This window comes from Triticum aestivum, chromosome 2A (genome assembly GCF_018294505.1).
Source record: "Triticum aestivum cultivar Chinese Spring chromosome 2A, IWGSC CS RefSeq v2.1, whole genome shotgun sequence".
In the NCBI taxonomy this organism is placed as follows: domain Eukaryota; kingdom Viridiplantae; phylum Streptophyta; class Magnoliopsida; order Poales; family Poaceae; genus Triticum; species Triticum aestivum.
Window position 1 is genome coordinate 283,614,734 of NC_057797.1, and position 20,083 is coordinate 283,634,816.

Below are 20,083 nucleotides of genomic sequence, written 5' to 3' on the forward strand. Positions count from 1 at the left end.
GTAGGGCCACTGCCAGACCTGCACCAGCCAGGACTCCGCCGTCGTTCGCATGCAGCTGCTAGCCGAACTAGCTGGGCAGGCACCTGCATGGCAGCATGCAGCTTCTAGGCCAAACCAGCAAGCACCTGTGTGGCGGCATGCATATCTTCATGAAGGCCCTACCACCGCGCCACCTCAGCTGCCTGCCTGCCTACATGGCGCTACATGCATCGCTGGTCTGGGCGCGTGTCGAAGCGAGGCGAAGCGGCGACGGATGGGACGGGCCTCGTTCCCGTCCCCGATAAAGCTAATGGACACCTACGTAGTGCATTTAATGCACTTTGTCCCGTAATGCCGTGCAATAAGCTCGCGCACTGTAGGACTTTCCACCTCCTGTGTGCCACTGTGGCAGCCCCTTTTTTCTATAAAAGTAGGCCCGAGGCGACCAGGAGAGGGATTCAGCTTTTTGGGACGGCATAGCCACCGTAGCTAGATCATAAAGCTCAAGAACACTCAATACATCCACCAAAGCAGGACTAGGGTTTTACGCATCCTTATGGCCCGAACCTGGGTAAACGATGTGTGTGCTAGCTCCTAAACCTGGTCTTCTCACGACCCCGTGCCCGCCGACCGTAGAATGGATTCCAGTGATCCCATAGGTGTCGTTCCCACCGACATATGCCTTGACATGGCAAAGTCAAAAAAGAGCAAGGAAAATAATATAGTAGGGAATGGTATTACTTGTCGGGTGAAATGGAAAAGGATTTGCCCTCGAGATTCTGCTAGTACTTATAGTGTAGTAGAAGGTCCAAGTCCACTGGCTAAATCTACAAACATAGTATCACCTGCTCCACCAGCTGCAGCATCCGCTTCAACTGTACCAGCATCTCAACGAGTTACTTGTTCGTTTGTTCCGGAACTGGCCAGTTCCCAAGCTGCATTCACACCTAACACTACTTCTGAAGCACTGCTGACACAACAGGACTTGGCAAGATTAGATGAACCTCATGAGCATCAACACCAAGACGGTACCTGACCGAGTTAAGTTGTATTTGCCTGCTCCTTTATATGTACTCTCACAGTTCGATGTGCACTAACACTTTCCATATTCGTTGTTGAACTAGCACCACGGTGCAAGCGGAAACAGACATCAGGGATAATGCTTGACAGATTAACAAAATCTAAAGGAGGAAGAATGGAGATCCATTTTGAGGTAGGTTTAAAAAGGCCATGTGATGCTACAGAGTTAGCCAAGTTAGTATCATAGGCAGCCATTGCCGTTAGGTGTCATGCACGTATCCTCCCAACGTGGATCTAGTATTGGAATGAGAAAGACAATACCCAGTTTAACACCTTCCTTGACCATTTATCCGTAAGTAATGTTATTCATCGCAATTTATAATATTGTCTTGCTCTGTGCCATACTTTCTAGCTTTCTCCTAGTAAGACTCACATTCTTTTTTTCAACAGATGAGGTTCAAGTTGGATCCGAAAGATGATGCAACTAAACAAGCATGCAATCATGTTTTTCATTCTGCTCTACGACAGTATCGGTACCACCTTAGAAAATCTCATTTTGAAGGCAAGGCTAACAATGAAATCACCCAAACATCTCTAGTGGAATATATTACAGATGAAAACTTGACAACCCTTGTTAAACACTGGTCTGATCCAAAGTATCAGGTAGGGTATATGTATTTGATCAGACCACATATTGAACTTGTATTTATGTATGTGCCTTACAAGTGTATCTTCTTCTAGGCTAACTGATTGAAGAACAAGACCAACCATTCTAAAGTGAAATTCCAACAGACAACAGGATCTCGTAGCTATATTGCACACTGCGAGGCTCTTGTAAATAGCTACTACTTCCTTCTTTTTTCTGTGCCATATTATCGTATCTATATATATTGACTTGTTCCAAATACAGAGGAAAACCCATGTGGACCAAAAAGAACCTGAACCGAATGAAGTGCAAATCTTTAAGGATTGCCACACCAGCAAGATCAAGGGCATGAGCACACCAGTTCAGGCCGCTGTTGTAAGTCCTTACTCCTCCTGCCTTTGAACTGATTGGTACTGTCATGTGTTCACTTAACTGCTTGGTTTGCAGACAATGTTAGTTACTCTGTTCACTTTTATACATAGTTGTCTTAACATATCATTTCACCTCACATGGTTTAAAAGAGATGAAGGATATTCTTTTGGTCTTGATCTATAATCTAGTTGTGATGTTCACGTGCGCACACAATGATAGAATATCCTGTTTGTTTTATATCTGTTTGCCCATGATATGAATGATGTCATACTATGTTCAACCTACTTTAAACCATGTCTCTTTATCCTTAGATGTCAACAAATGTGAGGAAATAGACAATACAGTAGGCATGCTACATGGACATATGTTCCGAAAGTGGTTTTATTATGTAGTTGGCACTACAATACATGCTAATGTATTACAGTAGTTCACCAAAATAAGTTATGTATAAACGTGAAACCTACTTTATTTGTTTTTGTTTCATTAGTAACTTATCTGGTACACTAATCTACAAGTTCAAACTTTTAGCAAGCTATGGAACAAATGAATGAACAGCCATAACTACCTGAAGGTGACGAGGCTACCACAGGCACAATGTCACCTCTTGCTGCAGTGCATCAGCATCTCTCCACTAACAGTGCAAAAAGCACCTTCCTGCGTAATTCCGTGTTGGTTGTCAAGGTAACCTCGTCCAAATCGCCTACTGAACAAAATCTTCCGGCTAGACAGAGTGATATATCTGTGCTCCAGACACAAGTCCAATCCGTAATTGACATTGTGTCGGAAACAAAAATAGTGGTTGACAAATGTGGTGAAGATATGAATGGTTTTGAAACCAGACTATCAGACATTTGCTTCGTTGTTCAAGAGCAATGGCTGAAAAAGGGGAAGATCGTGCTGCTCCATCAGATTCTACAGCCTGAAACATAATAACTCAAGTCAAATGATCTGTGCTTCTATACATCTGATGGTGCTTTTATCTGCAAGGACTGTAAACTTTATGCCAACAGGTCTTTTATTGTATGGTTGGAATTTATTTTGTTGTGATACAACATTTATGATGCTGCCAAACGCTGCAGTAATTACGATGCTATTTTGTATAGTGTAGGTTTATCTTAGGAATGTATTCGGCCGAAAGCTTCGTAGGAGCCCAACATGCCAACATTCGTCGGGCCCATTCCAATTGGTCTGAAAATGATTCTGGGCCGAAATTTGCATGTAGCCACTAAAAATATCCGGGCCTAAATCAGCATAAGCTTTCATATTTTTCAGGTAGGTCTGTGCCCATAGCGGGCCTTTAACAGGCCTATATATAATTTGGGCCCTCGGTTATAATAGGCTATTTACATGTGTAAATATCTCGAGCCCATAAAAAACATGAGCCTTTAATAGGCCGAAAGGTAGATTGGGCCCTAGTTGTGCCAAATAACCCACTGATCTCAGCAGGCCGAAATGGTGGCCCGTTTACAATGCGGATCATCCACAGGCCGAAATTCAAACGGGCCGTAAATGCGCCGACCTACTACACGGGCCTTTAACAGGCCGAAAGTTCGGTCGGGCTTGATTAGTGTCATTTTTATATGGGCCGTTAGTAGGCCCGATGTGGCATTGGGCCACATATGGCCCATGCATTCCGTCCGACGTTAACAGGCAGAAAGTCACAACAGGCTTCTGTATCGGGCCTCTAACAGGCCGAATGTCAGACATGGCTGAATATGACCCATATCTTTCACGGTCGTCTAAGGGCCGAAAGTTTGAATGGCCTATAAATGGGCTCAAATGAAGCAGGAGCTTTAACGGGCCAGGAACACACCGGGCCGTAATTCGACCCAAATTCTTAACGGACTGCTAATGGGCCAGAAGTGACCATGGGCCGCGATGATGACAAGTTTAGGACAGGCCGTTGACGGGTCGACTTAACACTAGCCGTACGTGCCTTAACTGAGAATGTTGGGCCTTTAGCTGGGCCGGCCCATTATGGTCTGCAAAATCTTGTAGGCCTTTAGTTGGGTCAGCCCATTATGGGCCGCTAAATCTTGTGGACCATTTGTTGGGCCGGCCCATTATGGCCCGCTAAATTTTGTGGTCCATTTGTTGGGCCGGCCCATTATGGCCCGCTAAATTTTGTGGGCCTTTAGTTGGGCCGGCCCATTTAATATTTATGCGCCACTTTTGGGCCGGTTCACATGTCAACATATTATAAGCGCATCTCGCGTATTGGATGAGTGACACCTGTCCCAACGGTGAGTAAACACGTGTTTCCTCCGGCCAATGAGTATTTTACATGTGGAAAATTTTCATTGGCCTGGGTTGTTAACGGGTTATCTGGTCCAAAACTGGACCCGATAGCTTAACGGCGTTCCATTATGGTGGATGCCACGTGTCGGTCACCCTTGACGAAAGCACTTCCATGACGCGGCATTTATCGTTATGGAAGTGAACATTTCCATGATGATAATTTTGGTAATGTCATGGAACACTTCTACAACAGCACATGTATGACTATCTTAATTCTTTCATAAAATCGTCATGGATGTACATGCATGACAGAAAACGTGACCTACTATGACAAATACATATCATCACGGAAGTGTCTTTTTTTGTAGTGATAAGAGTAGCACTAGAGTTACACTCAAAGTAAACATTGCTTTGCATAATCTATTATCTATTATACCTTACTAATAAAGCAAGGTGATATTCTTGGTTTCGTCCCGCGATTAGATATTTTTGGTTTGGTCCAAAACGTTTCACGTCAAAAGTGTTGCCCGTATCGTTCAGCCTTTCCCGTATGTCGAAAGTTTTCTGCGTGTACGTTGAGCCTTTCCCTTTGGGCCAACTAACACAGCCCATCAATCCTCGACAACAAAACTAACACAACCCATCATCTTGTTCCCGTCTCACCCCTCTCACGATACGGATTGGAAAACAACAGGGGACACGATCTCTCTTGCTCTCCATCCATCAAAACCGGACGCACCTCACCTCTCGCACGATTAAAAACAAAAACGGCGCACGAATTTCGCTAGGGGGTCAGGAGGGGTTTCGAGGCAGCGGGGATGGGGAGGGGTGCCCCTGTGACGGATTAGAGATGTCGGCGCCGAACTGTGGTCGTCGTCGCGGAGCTCACCGGGCCATGGGCATGGCCGATCGTTTGTTGTGCGGACTGCTGCATGACCACCAGACTCCAGCCGACGATCATGTAATCATGTTGCTGTGATAGATTAGAGACGTCGGCGCGGAGCTGTCGACGTCGTCGCAGAGCTCATCGGAACATGGCCGGTCGTTCTTGGCGCGGACTGCTCCATGACCTCCAGGCTGCAGCCGGCGATCAAGTAATCATGTGGCCTTCGCGTTCTCTCCATGATTAGCCGCAGCCTGTGCCACGTGGACTTGCTCTCGCTCCTCATCCATAGACAGATGCACGTCAAGAAGAACTACAAGAAGACGCCCATCAAGGATCGTTGTATAGCATCAAGGTAAAGTTTCTCTGTAGCTCAGGTTACATGGAACCTCTTATCTTCATCCCTCCAACATTGCTTTGAGCTACACAAAACCACATTCCATAGCATCAACATTACTTCCAATATACTTTGTCAGAGCACCTTCTCCACCTAGAAGACCAACTCCAACTATGCTCTGTGGCTTTGATAATGTTTGGTGAAGCATCGAGGAGGCACATGCGAGGAATCGACAGTTGTCCGATTGAGGCGCTGGTTAATGGCTACGGTCGCTACCGGTGCCAGATGGCCATAGCCACGCAGCCCAGAAAAAAACAACATCTCGGTGGCACATAAACGTTTAGGAGAGGGAGCTTGTGGACAAGGCCTACAATATTTTTCTGAATGAGTAAAAACTAGGGTATGTTCAGTGAACATATTTTTTTCTAGCATCCAGTTGGCAGTCTAGCATTGGAATCATAAACTGCAACACTTAGAAGCTATGTTGCTCAACGAGATTGTTATCCCAGATCAAGTTTCTTTCAGTTTTCAACTTTCCAAGTTCCTAGAATTTTTGCTCTGAATTAGGTACGGATGATATGACAAGGTGCCTTGGTTGATTGACGAGGAGTTTGTCACTGTCTCACTGCAATGGTGCACATGAACAAAAGGGACAGGGAAGAGCACATCTATACTGCATTCCAATACTTCGACCAGGATAGCAGTGGGTAAGTTGAGCACCAGCGATGATAATTAATACTATATCTCAGGTACATGTGTTCTTGATTTTTGGAGCACCCGTGCTTATATCATATCCCACTTACAGGTACATTACAGAAGAAGAGATGGAGCAAGCCTTACAGGAGCTGAAGTTGTACGGTCCGAGAAATACAAGCATGCCATCGCTAAAGCTGATTTTCACGATGTAAGAAAGAAAAACAATGTAAAGACGGTGCATACATGACTAAGATGCCATGTGAGTGACACAACAGTGTCATTTTAGATAGAAAAATACATACATAACAATATATGGTAAATACATCGAAAGAAACTGAAAGTATTTTCTTCACGCAGCTGCGTCAGCGTTTCTCTGACAAGATGGGAGGCTTCAGAGTGACCGTGATGATCCTTCTGTTTTTTCTTTCCCGGTCCCAGATCTACCTCATCTCATAATTGGTCAATTGTTGATCCCTAGATTTTTCTGATTTTTGTATGAGGCAACATTTGTCTTGCATGAATTTGTATTTTGATTCAGTAGAACCGCTATAAATTGAATTTTGGGGAATTCTGCATTCCGTCAGTACCTCCATATAGTCGATGTTTAAACTGTTTTGCAAAGTGTTGCATGGTTATTTACATGAAAAGTCATGCATAGCCCATAGCTGATGCTACCGCCTTTTGTATTGTTTTCAGGTGGGGGTCATTCATTAAGTTTCGGTGTAAGCAAGGTGTGATGAGGTTTTCCTGCAAAGTTTACAAGGTGCGTTTTCATATGTTTGTTGCTCTCCAATATCTGTTGTGCATTTTATATTTCATGCAACTATGGATGTGGTTTGATGGCCATAGGGGAAATAATTTGTATGGTTGGGCCGTGATTTTAGTTGAAAAAAATAATTATGATGGTGATGGAAAATTAATTAGTTACTACCTCAGAGTCTGCTAAAATGTGGTCTTAGGATACATAAAGTTTGAGGCAAATTAAGCCGAGGGGAACTGAAACCACGACCAAGGTTTAACATGCCGCCATTGTCACTATAGACCTGTCGAAAGCACGAGAAAGGTTCGCTAGAGCTGAAGAATATGACAAATTGACAATGTATGATAGCTAAGCATATGTGATATTTTTCTCTCCCGTTGCAACGCACGGGCATGTTTGCTAGTTTTTATTAACCATGGAGAGTGCGTAAAAAATGAGCTACAAAATAATCTAGCTTCAGTACATTCTTAAGATGATACATATACAACATAGTGTTGTTGCATACTACATACAGAAGGTAGTTTGACCATGTAAAAATAAAGCTACAATGCTACACTAAGAAGTTTTGGAATCTTGGTAACACAGTAATTCTAGAAGAAGCAGATAGAAGCATGTATCCATCTAACATCCAAACTTATCAGGACATCAGGATGTTTTAATTCAAACAATAAATGAACCGGCAGCCTATATGCTTTTTTCTACAGATAAAATCTCTTGTAGAAGCAATCTATCTATTTATTATGTTATCACTAAAACAGTAGGAAAAATGTGCATCTATGCTTAACTGACCATCAGCTATACTTTTCTACAAACAAATAGATGGACAGTCAACTATACTTTTCTACAAACAAAACCTCTTGTAGAGGCTCCGAAAAGGCAAGACCGGACACATGAAAACTAGCAGAAGCAGATAAAATGTGCATCTACTAACATTCTTCTCATCAGAAGTTTTAGGAGTTCAAGGACGAATCACAGATGAACAAACGACATGCTTATCTACAAAGAAAAAACACTAGTACTAGAGGTCCCCTGGAGACTACTTTCTTCTAGAGACCTGATTTTCCAAAACAAAATGAAAACAGAGAGGATAAGTCATGTATTCAGTTTCATGTCACAATGCCATCTATGCTGAACTAGTTTTGGAATCTAGGTAACACAATAATTCTAGAAGAAGTAGATAGAAATATGCATGGAACATCTAACATCCAAACATATGTCAGAAGGACTTGATGATTCTTTAGTCCAAACAATAGATGACCAGCTGCCGATATGCTTTTCTGAGTCATGCTATGTCTGAATCCCAGGAGACACCAGCAGCCCAGATTAGATTCCGCGTGATTCACTACGGTTCTAAAAGCTTGTGGCATCGTGCACAATTGGAAATCACGGTCCTGTATTGAGAACACTGCAAGCAACCCGCTAGCAGTCCTAAATTGCTAGTCCATGAAGCAAGTTACGAGGCCACAAAAAAGCTGAACGCCAGGAGGCACACCATCAGTCCAAAGCATATTACTCCATCAACTGCTGTTATTCTAAAAGCTTGTAGCATCATGCATGATTGCCAATCACGGTGCGGACTATGCACTTGCTTAGTCGATTCTGAACATTGTTGTACATATATTAATACTAAACCACTAGCAGCCCCTATTGAATCGTACACAACTCCACATACTGCCATTTGAAGTTAAAAAGGACCACTCTATGTGCAACAATTACTACTACTATAGTGGTGATTAACAAGGACCAATGTCACTCTATATGTCATATGTAATTATGTGGAGAGGAAATGAATTCTCTCTCTCTATGTCGTCCATTCTTGTATATGGCACAGGCTTTTGTTTTTTTGATCGAACACTGCACAGACTTTTATTTTTATTTTATCGAACACAGGCTTTTATTTCAAGTGGTGGAGCAAGGTCATGAATATAAAGCTTTTATTCTCGAGTGGTGGTGGAATGCAATGGAACGGAAACGAATTCAGGCAACACAACACGTAGGGAACTCAAAAAATTTGTCTGAAACTTGCGCAGATGCGGGTCGACGCACTGAAGAAATGAAAATTGTGCAGGTGGTTCGAGACACGCTGCATGCTGCTACAAAAAAAGAAATGAAATCTGTCTGAATCTTGGGTAGATGTAGGTTTGTGTCAGTGATACTTACAGTACTATCATAATCAATCTGGTTGCCTAATCTGGGCAGGCCGCGTCATTGTCACTCATGCGTTCAGACATTGGACCCTCACCACAGCCTAGTGCGTGGAGGCATTGTCTCAAACTCAGAATCTTCAGTGCTGCTACTACCAATCCACTACTGGAATGTGAAGGAAAGAAAGAAAGAAGAAAAAAATCACTACGCCTGAAGTGTTTGTTTCTTTAGCAGGCAGGATGGGTATACATGTGTGCCTTGCATGATGCATGGGTTTCTATATTGTGTAGACATATATCACTAGCTAGTGAGGACAAGAACAAAAGGCTCTCTCACTTTTTTCTTGCTCGTGCACTGAAGCTTCTTCTTAGTAGTAGTATTTTATTTCTCTATCTGAAGAGAAAAAAAGTTTCTTTCTTTAGTGAGATCATCTAGTACTAGTACAGAGTGGGTACTTGTTTTTTGTTCATCTATCCATGTATTGATCTCGTCCAGTGATCTTGTGGCTGGCTGGCTAGATTACGGCGTGTCTTCCCTGGGGGCATGTTCATGTGGGACTTATTCGCATGGATCAATGAAAAAAATAGGACACGATGGCCTAGGGTCTTGCTCCAGGCCACATGCCTGGCCTGGTGCACATATTTGAGCAGTTCCAGGGAGGGGAGAGCACTCAAGAAATCAGCTCAGCCTGGAACTGCAAGATGGACACGATGTGGATGGATGCACTTACGAAATTGTGCAATGGTAGAAAGCTGGATTGGATTCAGTTCAGGACATGATGCTACTCAATTGCCTTCCTCCTCAGAACACCTACGCCCACGACCCTCCCATCCTTCCTTCCTCCTCAGAACACCTGCGCCCGCGACAGAAAAAAGGTTCAAAATCCTCCACTGCACAAAAATAAGGAGCACCGACAGGCAGGTGTGGAGAAGCAGGCCCGTGCATTGCACCGGGCGGCGGGGACGGTGGAGGCCGCCGGCGCGGAGAGGGCGGAGGCCATCCGCGGGGGACGAGAGCTGCAGCGCGCAGAGTAGAACGAGGAGGGGGGCGTGGGTGCATGCGGCCGTTGCTCACCGGAACCGGCCTGCGTGGGTGGTGGCGGCGGCGAGGAGATTATGGGGGACAGGAGGTCAACCGAGGGGGTGGGGCTGAGGGTCACGAGAGAGACCGAGAGTTTTTTTTACGGATTCATGATAGAGAGGGTGGGGGAAGTGGGCGTGCGTGGGGTGCGGCGGTGGACACCCTCTGTAGTAGCGTGGGGTATCTCACCTTGCTATTGCTATTCACTTAGTACTAGCGCTGGTTTTACCACTCGTGCTACTGTTATGTCTGGTCCGCAGGAGATATTTATTAATAGTGCATTTTTTTCCATGCGCTACTAATAAATATTTACTACTACCTCTTTTTTAGTTTACAGGGGGTGTGCGTACTCTTAAATCGTTAATTTGACTAACCTAATACGAGTCATATATTACAAAAAATATACCAATATAAACTTCGAAGTTTCTACTTTCAAAAGATATAATTTTTGTGTTATATAGTTTATATTAGGGTGATAAAATTAGCAACCTAAATATACGCGCAGGACTTGTAAACTGAAACGGAGGTAGTAGTAGCGAGGGGTTAATGTGACGCGCTGTTACTAATTAGCAGTTATGTGGGTCAATATAACGCGCTACTAGTTAGTGTCTATCTATAAGCTATTTCCTAGTAGTAACGAAACGAACACTACGTGCATGATTTGGCTAATGTGAAGGAGAAACTTGCCACAAGGAGCTCGTATATGGCCCGATAAGACACGTCGCTCCGGTTCCTGTCCTCCTCCAACAGCCTAGTCTTCCTCTCCTCCAGGACCCTCTCCCTCTCCCCCACCTGCCTGTTTGCCTCTGCCAGAAGCGCCTGGGTGTTCACCCTCTTTTTCTTAAGAATAGCCTGCAACACCACTCCACGTTAGCATTCTAATCATCGACGGCCGCACACACAATGTAATTGAGGAAATGTATCCAAGTCCGTGTAACTAACCTTGATGGCGAGGTCCATTGGTCGTGGACGAGGCCTGATCTTAGGATTGGAGCTTGTCTGGCGCTTCTTGATCTTTAGGAGAGTGCTAGGAAAATATATCAGTCCATCGCCAATGGCTATCGAGCCATGGGACCTCCCGCCACCAGATATTATCACCAGCTCCAGATCAAAAGGACGATGGCTCAGGTTAAAGTCCTCCCCTTCCCTCTCCCTCCCCACGTCTCTGTACCTCACGAGCTTGTGGTGGGAGGAGATGTTGGTGAAGCTCTCTGGATGATCGAGGTCAGACTCAGAGAATGCCTTGGCCTTCTTGTGCGGCGCGGTATGGGCCATGTCATAGAGGTCAAACACCCCTGGCACCTCCTTCTTGTTGTGTCGCGCCTAAAAGAGAGGAACAAAATATTAGTTAAGGGCTCAAGCTAGCATGAAGAATGAAATTGCATGAATCATGAAGCAAACTACATACCCAGTTATTCCCGTACTCATATAGATTGCAGATCCCTTGATGGTGTGGCACACCAACCATTTTGGTACCCTTATCCTTGGCCTTGTTGTGGACGGCTAGCCATTGGGGAGAGCACCACTCATCCACCAATGCCTCCGATAGTCCATCCTATCCGCACACCATCTCAGGGGCACCTAAGTTAGTCAAGAGAAATTTCAGCGCTATGCCTACGAATCAAATCAAGTAAACTAAGTACAAGGCCTTAAGAATAGGTAATTACCTTCATGTACTTCTCCTTACTTAGAAACTTGTCGCGACACTTCATCTTGGACCTCTTAATACCAGTCGAGGCGTAGTAGTCTCGAACAGCCTGCACCCAAGCCTCGTGCCATAAGTTCTGAAGTAGGTGCTTGCACTCGGCTTTGACAACCATAGCCGCGGCCTCCTCCTACCCCTGAAGACACCTATAGAAGGTCTACAATCAAACAAGACAACACTGATCAGTACAATCACTTGGTACTGCTGATTTTTTATTTTGTAAAGGAGAAATTATCCAAAATGTCCGGATCACAATGTTGGCCACCGTCCACCCTCTCCTCCCGCGGGGCTGGGGCCGCCAAGTATAGCTCCCAGCTCAGTGCTAGCTGTGGAACCTGACCCTCACCGAGCAACGTGACCCACCCCAGGAAGTTCTGCCAGCAAGGCACACCAAGGAGTTGGTTGGGCATGCGGACACCAGGGGCATGTTTCCAGCCCCTGCAGTATGACAAGGCCAATGCATTAGATATTAATTTGACGAAACATGAATGCAAAAGGTTATAAAAGAGTAAATGCACTTACTTCTCCCCATTAGGCACAATCAACCACCTCTACTTGCGGGCCATCGGCGCGGGCGGGAGCTTTGTACCACCACACTGGTAGACATTGCCCCCCTTAAGAAGCTCGCCCTCGCTATAACTATCATCAGAAAAGCGGTTCTCGCCACCATCAGCATGGCCACTCGCCTCTGGCGGCCAGTCCCTGATCTGCTCCAAAGTCTCATGGGACTTAAGACTCTGGGACCAGAGTCTCGGGGGATGAAGGCTCGGCGACCCGAGGCTTGTCGGCCCGAGGCTCGTAGACCGGAGTCCGAGACGGGTCCACATCAGACGGGTCTACCTGAGACGGAGCAGTCTTGTGGTTGGGTGAATCAGCTGGGGGTGGCGGCAAGGAAGGCGTAGCAACCTTCCTACCTCTCCCGCCGCCACATCCACCTCTAGCACCCCTCTTCTTCCCCGACCTCTCCCAAACGAAGAAGCGCCCATTGGTGGTGTCTGCATATTGTCTAGCAGCACCCTCCGAAGGTGCTGGGGTGGAATGGAAGCACCCCTCCCATCACGCGCCATGGAAGGAGCCTCAGAGCTCTCTGGACCCGCTCCCACCATCTGTCAACACCTGCAATGACAAAGAGTAAACGAAATTAGTACAACATAAAAAATTGAATACCTGACATGAATAATAATATGTATATAATTTAAGCGTATCATCATCATGAACATAATAAAAAATTGAATACCTAATAACATGAACTAATTAATAATCTTCATCATCTATAAATGCCATGGGATTAATACATGCATCATCATCATCACTATCAGTAATGACGTGCTCATTATCATCATCAATAAATGCATCAACATGTGGAAGGCCTCCTTTACGTAATCGGTCAAGCATTGACAGGTCATCCGTAGTAGTAACCTCTTCTTGTTCCGGCTCTTCTTGTTCCGGCTCAGGGGTGAAGTCGGATTCACTGTCGCTGTCTACTTAAATGTTCTGGGGTGAAATAGAGCGGGTCTTTATATGTTTTTTGGGAGGACGTATTTCTTGGAAGAATTCTCCTTCATATGTGTCTGGGTTAATGTGAGGTCCATAATCCTCTTCATTGGTCTAATAAGTGGTGGAAGTTCATAAACGACATCCCAACCATTGAGATTTGGATCACTTTGACAGGCCCAGGCTAGATAGAAAACTTGGGTTACCTGTTGAGCCGTATTATAGACATCGGGAACATCCAAATGGGTGCTTTGTTTGATTTCGACTAGCCCTATATGTTCATGAGTCCTAGTCTCCTTCGGCAGGAACCAATAACATTTGAAGACTACAACGTTTGGTGGGTTTGCACCATAGAATAGAAGTTCATAAATTTCTTCAACTCTTCCATAATACTCGGTATCACCTTCACCGATAGCAGAGATACAACAATTTGTAGACTTTCGATCGGCCATAGATAGTTCTTTGCCATAGGTACGAAAGCGATACCCGTTGATGTCGTATTTGCCAAATGAACAGACCTTATAGTCAAAACCATTAGCGAATTGTCTCAATTTGGCGTCCATAAACTCTAAATTAGCCTACAAGTTTAATACGAAAGAACGATTGTTGCATCAGCTACAAATTAGACAAAGAAATGAAATGGTCTAATGGAAATTACCGTTTGTTTGAACCAAGAGATGAAACCAGGATAGCCACCTCCATACTTTGCCAGAAGCTCATACTCTTTGACGGAATCCTTTTGGATCACCACTCCATATGAGAATTTGGCGACGTATCGAATGTATCAAATATCCGAGAATAAGAGCAGTTCAAAGGAATTAGAAGTTGCAAAACAATGTACTAAGAACTTACTCGATGTATGGCCGCGCTTCTTTTAGGCTGTTGAAGATATAGAATGAAATGGTCCACCATTCTTTAACATCCGACAATAAGGAATTAGAAGCACATGCTGGTGCGAGCTTCCCTTTGAATAGGCTGAGGTTGGATCTACCCTTTTCAGGGTCGCCAGCATTGTATCGAGGCTTCGGATTATGCAAATGACGATTTTTGGCTTCGTAGTGTGCTGTCACGAAGTTTGCCGCCTCCTCAGTAATGAATGCCTCGACCATCGATGCTTCAATTCTACATTTATTTTTACATTTTGCTCAAAGCATCTTATACATCCTCTCAGTTGCGTAGCACCAGCGATTTTGCATGGGCCTCCCCAATTGTGCCTTGGTCGGAAATGCAAAATCAAGGGTTGCATTGGATTAGAGAAACCCAGTGGAAAGATCTTCTCTAACTTGCAGATAAACACAGGCGCCAACTCTTCCATTTCTTCAGCATGGCAGGCGATAGTTCTTTCACACAAAGAACACGGAAGAAATAGCTCAGCTCTGCCAGTACTAGCCATTCATCCTTAGGGATAAAGCCACGCAATATCACCGGCATTACCCGGTCAATCCATATGTGCCAATCATGACTCTTGAGACCAAATATTTTCAATTTTTCAAGACTCGCTCCCATATTTTGACTCGCTGCATACCCATTGGGGAACATCAACTGCATTTTCACCCACAAGATAATTCCCCTCATAGCTGGCCTTCCAAGATTGAAGGATGCCTTTGGCTTCGTCCAATTTTTCTTTCCTTTTGATTTTTTCATGTGTTGTAACGGTCTATCACATAACGCCTCTTCATCGACTCTAGCCTTAGTATTATCCTTGAAGGAAATATGCCCTAGAGGCAATAATAAAGTTGTTATTTATATTTCCTTATATCATGATAAATGATTATTATTCATGCTAGAATTGTATTAACCAGAAACTTGATACATGTGTGAATACATAGACAAATAGAGTGTCCCTAGTGTGCCTCTACTTGACTAGCTCGTTAATCAAAGATGGTTAAGTTTCCTAGCCATAGACATGTGTTTTCATTTGATGAACGGGATCACATCATTAGAGAATGATGTGATGGACAAGAACCATCCCTTATGAGGGAGTCCTGTATTAGGGGGTGTCCGGATAGCCGAACTATACCTTCGGTCGGACTCCTGGACTTGAAGATACAAGATTGAAGACTTCGTCCCGTGTCCGAAAGGGACTTTCCTTGGCGTGGAAGGCAAGCTTGGCGATACGGATATGTAGATCTCCTACCATTGTAACCAACTCTGTGTAACCCTAGCCCTCTCCGTGTTGGGGAACGTAGTAATTTCAAAAAAAATCCTATGCACACGCAAGATCATGGTGATGCATAGCAACGAGAGGGGGAGAGTGTGATCTACGTACCCTTGTAGATCGACAACGGAATGTTAACTTGGTTGATGTAGTCATACGTCTCCACGGCCCGACCGATCAAGCACCGAAACTATGGCACCTCCGAGTTCTAGCACACGTTCAGCTCGATGACGATCCCCGGACTCCGATCCAACAAAGTGTCGGGGAAGAGTTCCGTCAGCACGACGGCGTGGTGACGATCTTGATGTACTACCGTCGCAGGGCTTCGCCTAAGCACCGCTACAATATTATCGAGGACTATGGTGGAAGGGGGCACCACACACGGCTAAGAATATGATCACGTGGATCAACTTGTGTATCAAGGGGTGCCCCCTGCCCCCGTATATAAAGGATCAAGGGGAGGAGGCCGACCGACCCTCTATGGCGCGCCAAGGAGGAGTCCTCCTCCTAGTAGGAGTAGGACTCCTACTAGGAGGGGGAAAGAAGTGGGAAGGGAGAGGGAAAGGGGGGCGCCGCCCCCCTCTCCTAGTCCAATTCGGACCAGGGGGAGGAGGCGCGCGGCCCACCTTTGGCTGCCCCTCTCTCTCTCCACTAAGGCCCATATGGCCCATTACTTCTCCCGGGGGGGTTCCCGTAACCCTCCGGCTCTCCGGTTTTCTTCGAAATCACCCGGAACACTTCCGGTGTCCGAATATAGCCGTCCAATATATCAATCTTTATGTCTCGACCATTTCGAGACTCCTCGTCATGTCTGTGATCACATCCGGGACTCCGAACTAACTTCGGTACATAAAAACTCATAAACTCATAATATAACTATCATCGAAACCTTAAGCGTGCGGACCCTACGGGTTCGAGAACAATGTAGACATGACCGAGACACGTCTCCGGTCAATAACCAATAGCGGAACCTGGATGCTCATGTTGGCTCCTACATATTCTACGAAGATCTTTATCGGTCAGACCGCATAACAACATACGTTGTTCCCTTTGTCATCGGTATGTTACTTGCCCGAGATTCGATCGTCGGTATCTCAATACCTAGTTCAATCTCGTTACCAGCAAGTCTCTTTACTCGTTCCGTAATACATCATCTCGCAACTAACTCATTAGTTGCAATGCTTGCAAGGCTTATGTGATGTGCATTACCGAGAGGGCCCAGAGATACCTCTCCGACAATCGGAGTGACAAATCCTAATCTCGAAATACGCCAACCCAACATGTACCTTTGGAGACACCTGTAGAGCACCTTTACAATCACCCATTTACGTTGTGACATTTGGTAGCACACAAAGTGTTCCTCCAGCAAACGGGAGTTGCATAATCTCATAGTCATAGGAACATGTATAAGTCATGAAGAAAGCAATAGCAACATACTAAACGATCAGGTGCTAAGCTAATGGAATGGGTCATGTCAATCAGATCATTCACCTAATGATGTGATCCCGTTAATCAAATAACAACTCCTTGTTCATGGTTAGGAAACATAACCATCTTTGATTAATGATCTAGTCAAGTAGAGGCATACTAGTGACACTCTGTTTGTCTATGTATTCACACATGTATTATGTTTCCGGTTAATACAATTCTAGCATGAATAATAAACATTTATCATGATATAAGGAAATAAATAATAACTTTATTATTGCCTCTAGGGCATATTTCCTTCAGTCTCCCACTTGCACTAGAGTCAATAATCTAGATTACACAGTAATGATTCTAACACCCATGGAGCCTTGGTGCTAATCATGTTTTGCTCGTGGAAGAGGCTTAGTCAACGGGTCTGCAACATTCAGATCCGTATGTATCTTGCAAATCTCTATGTCTCCCACCTGGACTAGATCCCGGATGGAATTGAAGCGTCTCTTGATGTGCTTGGTTCTCTTGTGAAATCTGGATTCCTTTGCCAAGGCAATTGCACCAGTATTGTCACAAAAGATTTTCATTGGACCTGATGCACTAGGTATGACACCTAGATCGGATATGAACTCATTCATCCAGACTCCTTCATTTGCTGCTTCCGAAGCAGCTATGTACTCCGCTTCACATGTAGATCCCGCTACAACACTTTGTTTAGAACAGCACCAACTGACAGCTCCACCGTTTAATGTAAACACGTATCCGGTTTGTGATTTAGAATTGTCCGGATCAGTGTCAAAGCTTGCATTAACGTAACCTTTTACGATGAGCTCTTTGTCACCTCCATATATGAGAAACATATCCTTAGTCCTTTTTAGGTATTTCAGGATGTTCTTGACCGCTTTCCAGTGATCCACTCCTGGATCACTTTGGTACCTCCCTGCTAGACTTATAGCAAGGCACACATCAGGTCTGGTACATAGCATTGCATACATGATAGAGCCTATGGCTGAAGCATAGGGAACATCTTTCATTTTCTCTCTATCTTCTGCAGTGGTCGGGCATTGAGTCGTACTCAACTTCACACCTTGTAACACAGGCAAGAACCCTTTCTTTGCTTGATCCATTTTGAATTTCTTCAAAACTTTGTCAAGGTATGTGCTCTGTGAAAGTCCAATTAAGCGTCTTGATCTATCTCTATAGATCTTAATGCCTAATATGTAAGCAGCTTCACCGAGGTCTTTCATTGAAAAACTCTTATTCAAGTATCCCTTTATGCTATCCAGAAATTCTATATCATTTCCAATTAGTAATATGTCATCCACATATAATATCAGAAATGCTACAGAGCTCCCACTCACTTTCTTGTAAATACAGGCTTCTCCAAAAGTCTGTATAAAACCAAATGCTTTGATCACACTATCAAAACGTTTATTCCAACTCCGAGAGGCTTGCACCAGTCCATAAATGGATCGCTGGAGCTTGCACACTTTGTTAGCTCCCTTTGGATCGACAAAACCTTCTGGTTGCATCATATACAACTCTTCTTCCAGAAATCCATTCAGGAATGCAGTTTTGACATCCATCTGCCAAATTTCATAATCATAAAATGCGGCAATTGCTAACATGATTCGGACAGACTTAAGCATCGCTACGGGTGAGAAGGTCTCATCGTAGTCAATCCCTTGAACTTGCCGAAAACCTTTTGCGACAAGTCGAGCTTTGTAGACAGTAATATTACCGTCAGCGTCAGTCTTCTTCTTGAAGATCCATTTATTCTCAATTGCTTGCCGATCATCGGGCAAGTCAACCAAAGTCCATACTTTGTTCTCATACATGGATCCCATCTCAGATTTCATGGCTTCAAGCCATTTTGCGGAATCTGGGCTCACCATCGCTTCTTCATAGTTCGTAGGCTCATCATGATCTAGTAGCATGACTTCCAGAACAGGATTACCGTACCACTCTGGCGCGGATCTCACTCTGGTTGATCTACGAGGTTCAGTAGTATCTTGTTCTGAAGTTTCATGATCATTATCATTAGCTTCCTCACTAACTGGTGTAGGTGTCACTGAAACAGTTTTCTGTGATGCACTACTTTCCAATAAGGGAGCAGGTACAGTTACCTCGTCAAGTTCTACTTTCCTCCCACTCACTTCTTTCGAGAGAAACTCCTTCTCCAGAAAGTTTCCGAATTTAGCAACAAAAGTCTTGCCTTCAGATCTGTGATAGAAGGTGTATCCAATAGTTTCCTTTGGATATCCTATGAAGACACATTTATCCGATTTGGGTTCGAGCTTATCAGGTTGAAGCTTTTTCACATAAGCATCGCAGCCCCAAACTTTCAGAAACGACAACTTTGGTTTCTTGCCAAACCATAGTTCATAAGGCGTCGTCTCAACGGATTTTGATGGTGCCCTATTTAACGTGAATGCGGCCGTCTCTAGAGCGTATCCCCAAAATGATAGCGGTAAATCAGTAAGAGACATCATAGATCGCACCATATCTAGTAAAGTATGATTACGACGTTCGGACACACCATTACGCTGTGGTGTTCCGGGTGGCGTGAGTTGCGAAACTATTCCACACTTTTTCAAATGTACACCAAACTCGTAACTCAAATATTCTCCTCCACGATCAGATCGTAGGAATTTTATTTTCTTGTTACGTTGATTTTCTACTTCACTCTGAAATTCTTTGAACTTTTCAAATGTTTCAGACTTGTGTTTCATTAAGTAGATATACCCATATCTGCTTAAGTCATCTGTGAAGGTGAGAAAATAACGATATCCGCCACGAGCCTCAATATTCATCGGACCACATACATCTGTATGTATGGTTTCCAACAAATCTGTTGCTCTCTCCATAGTACCGAAGAACGGTGTTTTAGTCATCTTGCCCATGAGGCACGGTTCGCAAGTACCAAGTGATTCATAACCAAGTGGTTCCAAAAGTCCATCAGTATGGAGTTTCTTCATGCGCTTTACACCGATATGACCTAAACGGCAGTGCCACAAATAAGTTGCACTATCATTATCAACTCTGCATCTTTTGGCTTCAACACTATGAATATGTGTGTCACTACTATCGAGATTCAACAAAAATAGACCACTCTTTAAGGGTGCATGACCATAAAAGATATTACTCATAT

The 20,083-nt window shown here is 44.3% G+C and overlaps 1 long non-coding RNA gene across 2 annotated transcripts; it reads left to right on the top strand.

Moving 5' to 3' along the window:
• Positions 1–5,049: 5,049 nt before the first annotated feature.
• Positions 5,050–8,947, top strand: LOC123188540 (uncharacterized). 2 transcript variants are annotated; one of them, XR_006494760.1, is made up of 6 exons: positions 5,050–5,493; positions 5,615–5,875; positions 6,043–6,182; positions 6,281–6,430; positions 6,529–6,934; positions 8,822–8,947. It is a non-coding gene; the product is annotated as an uncharacterized lncRNA (long non-coding RNA). The 2 variants fall into 2 exon arrangements; XR_006494759.1 differs by having other exon boundaries at positions 6,281–6,934.
• Positions 8,948–20,083: the final 11,136 nt, after the last annotated feature.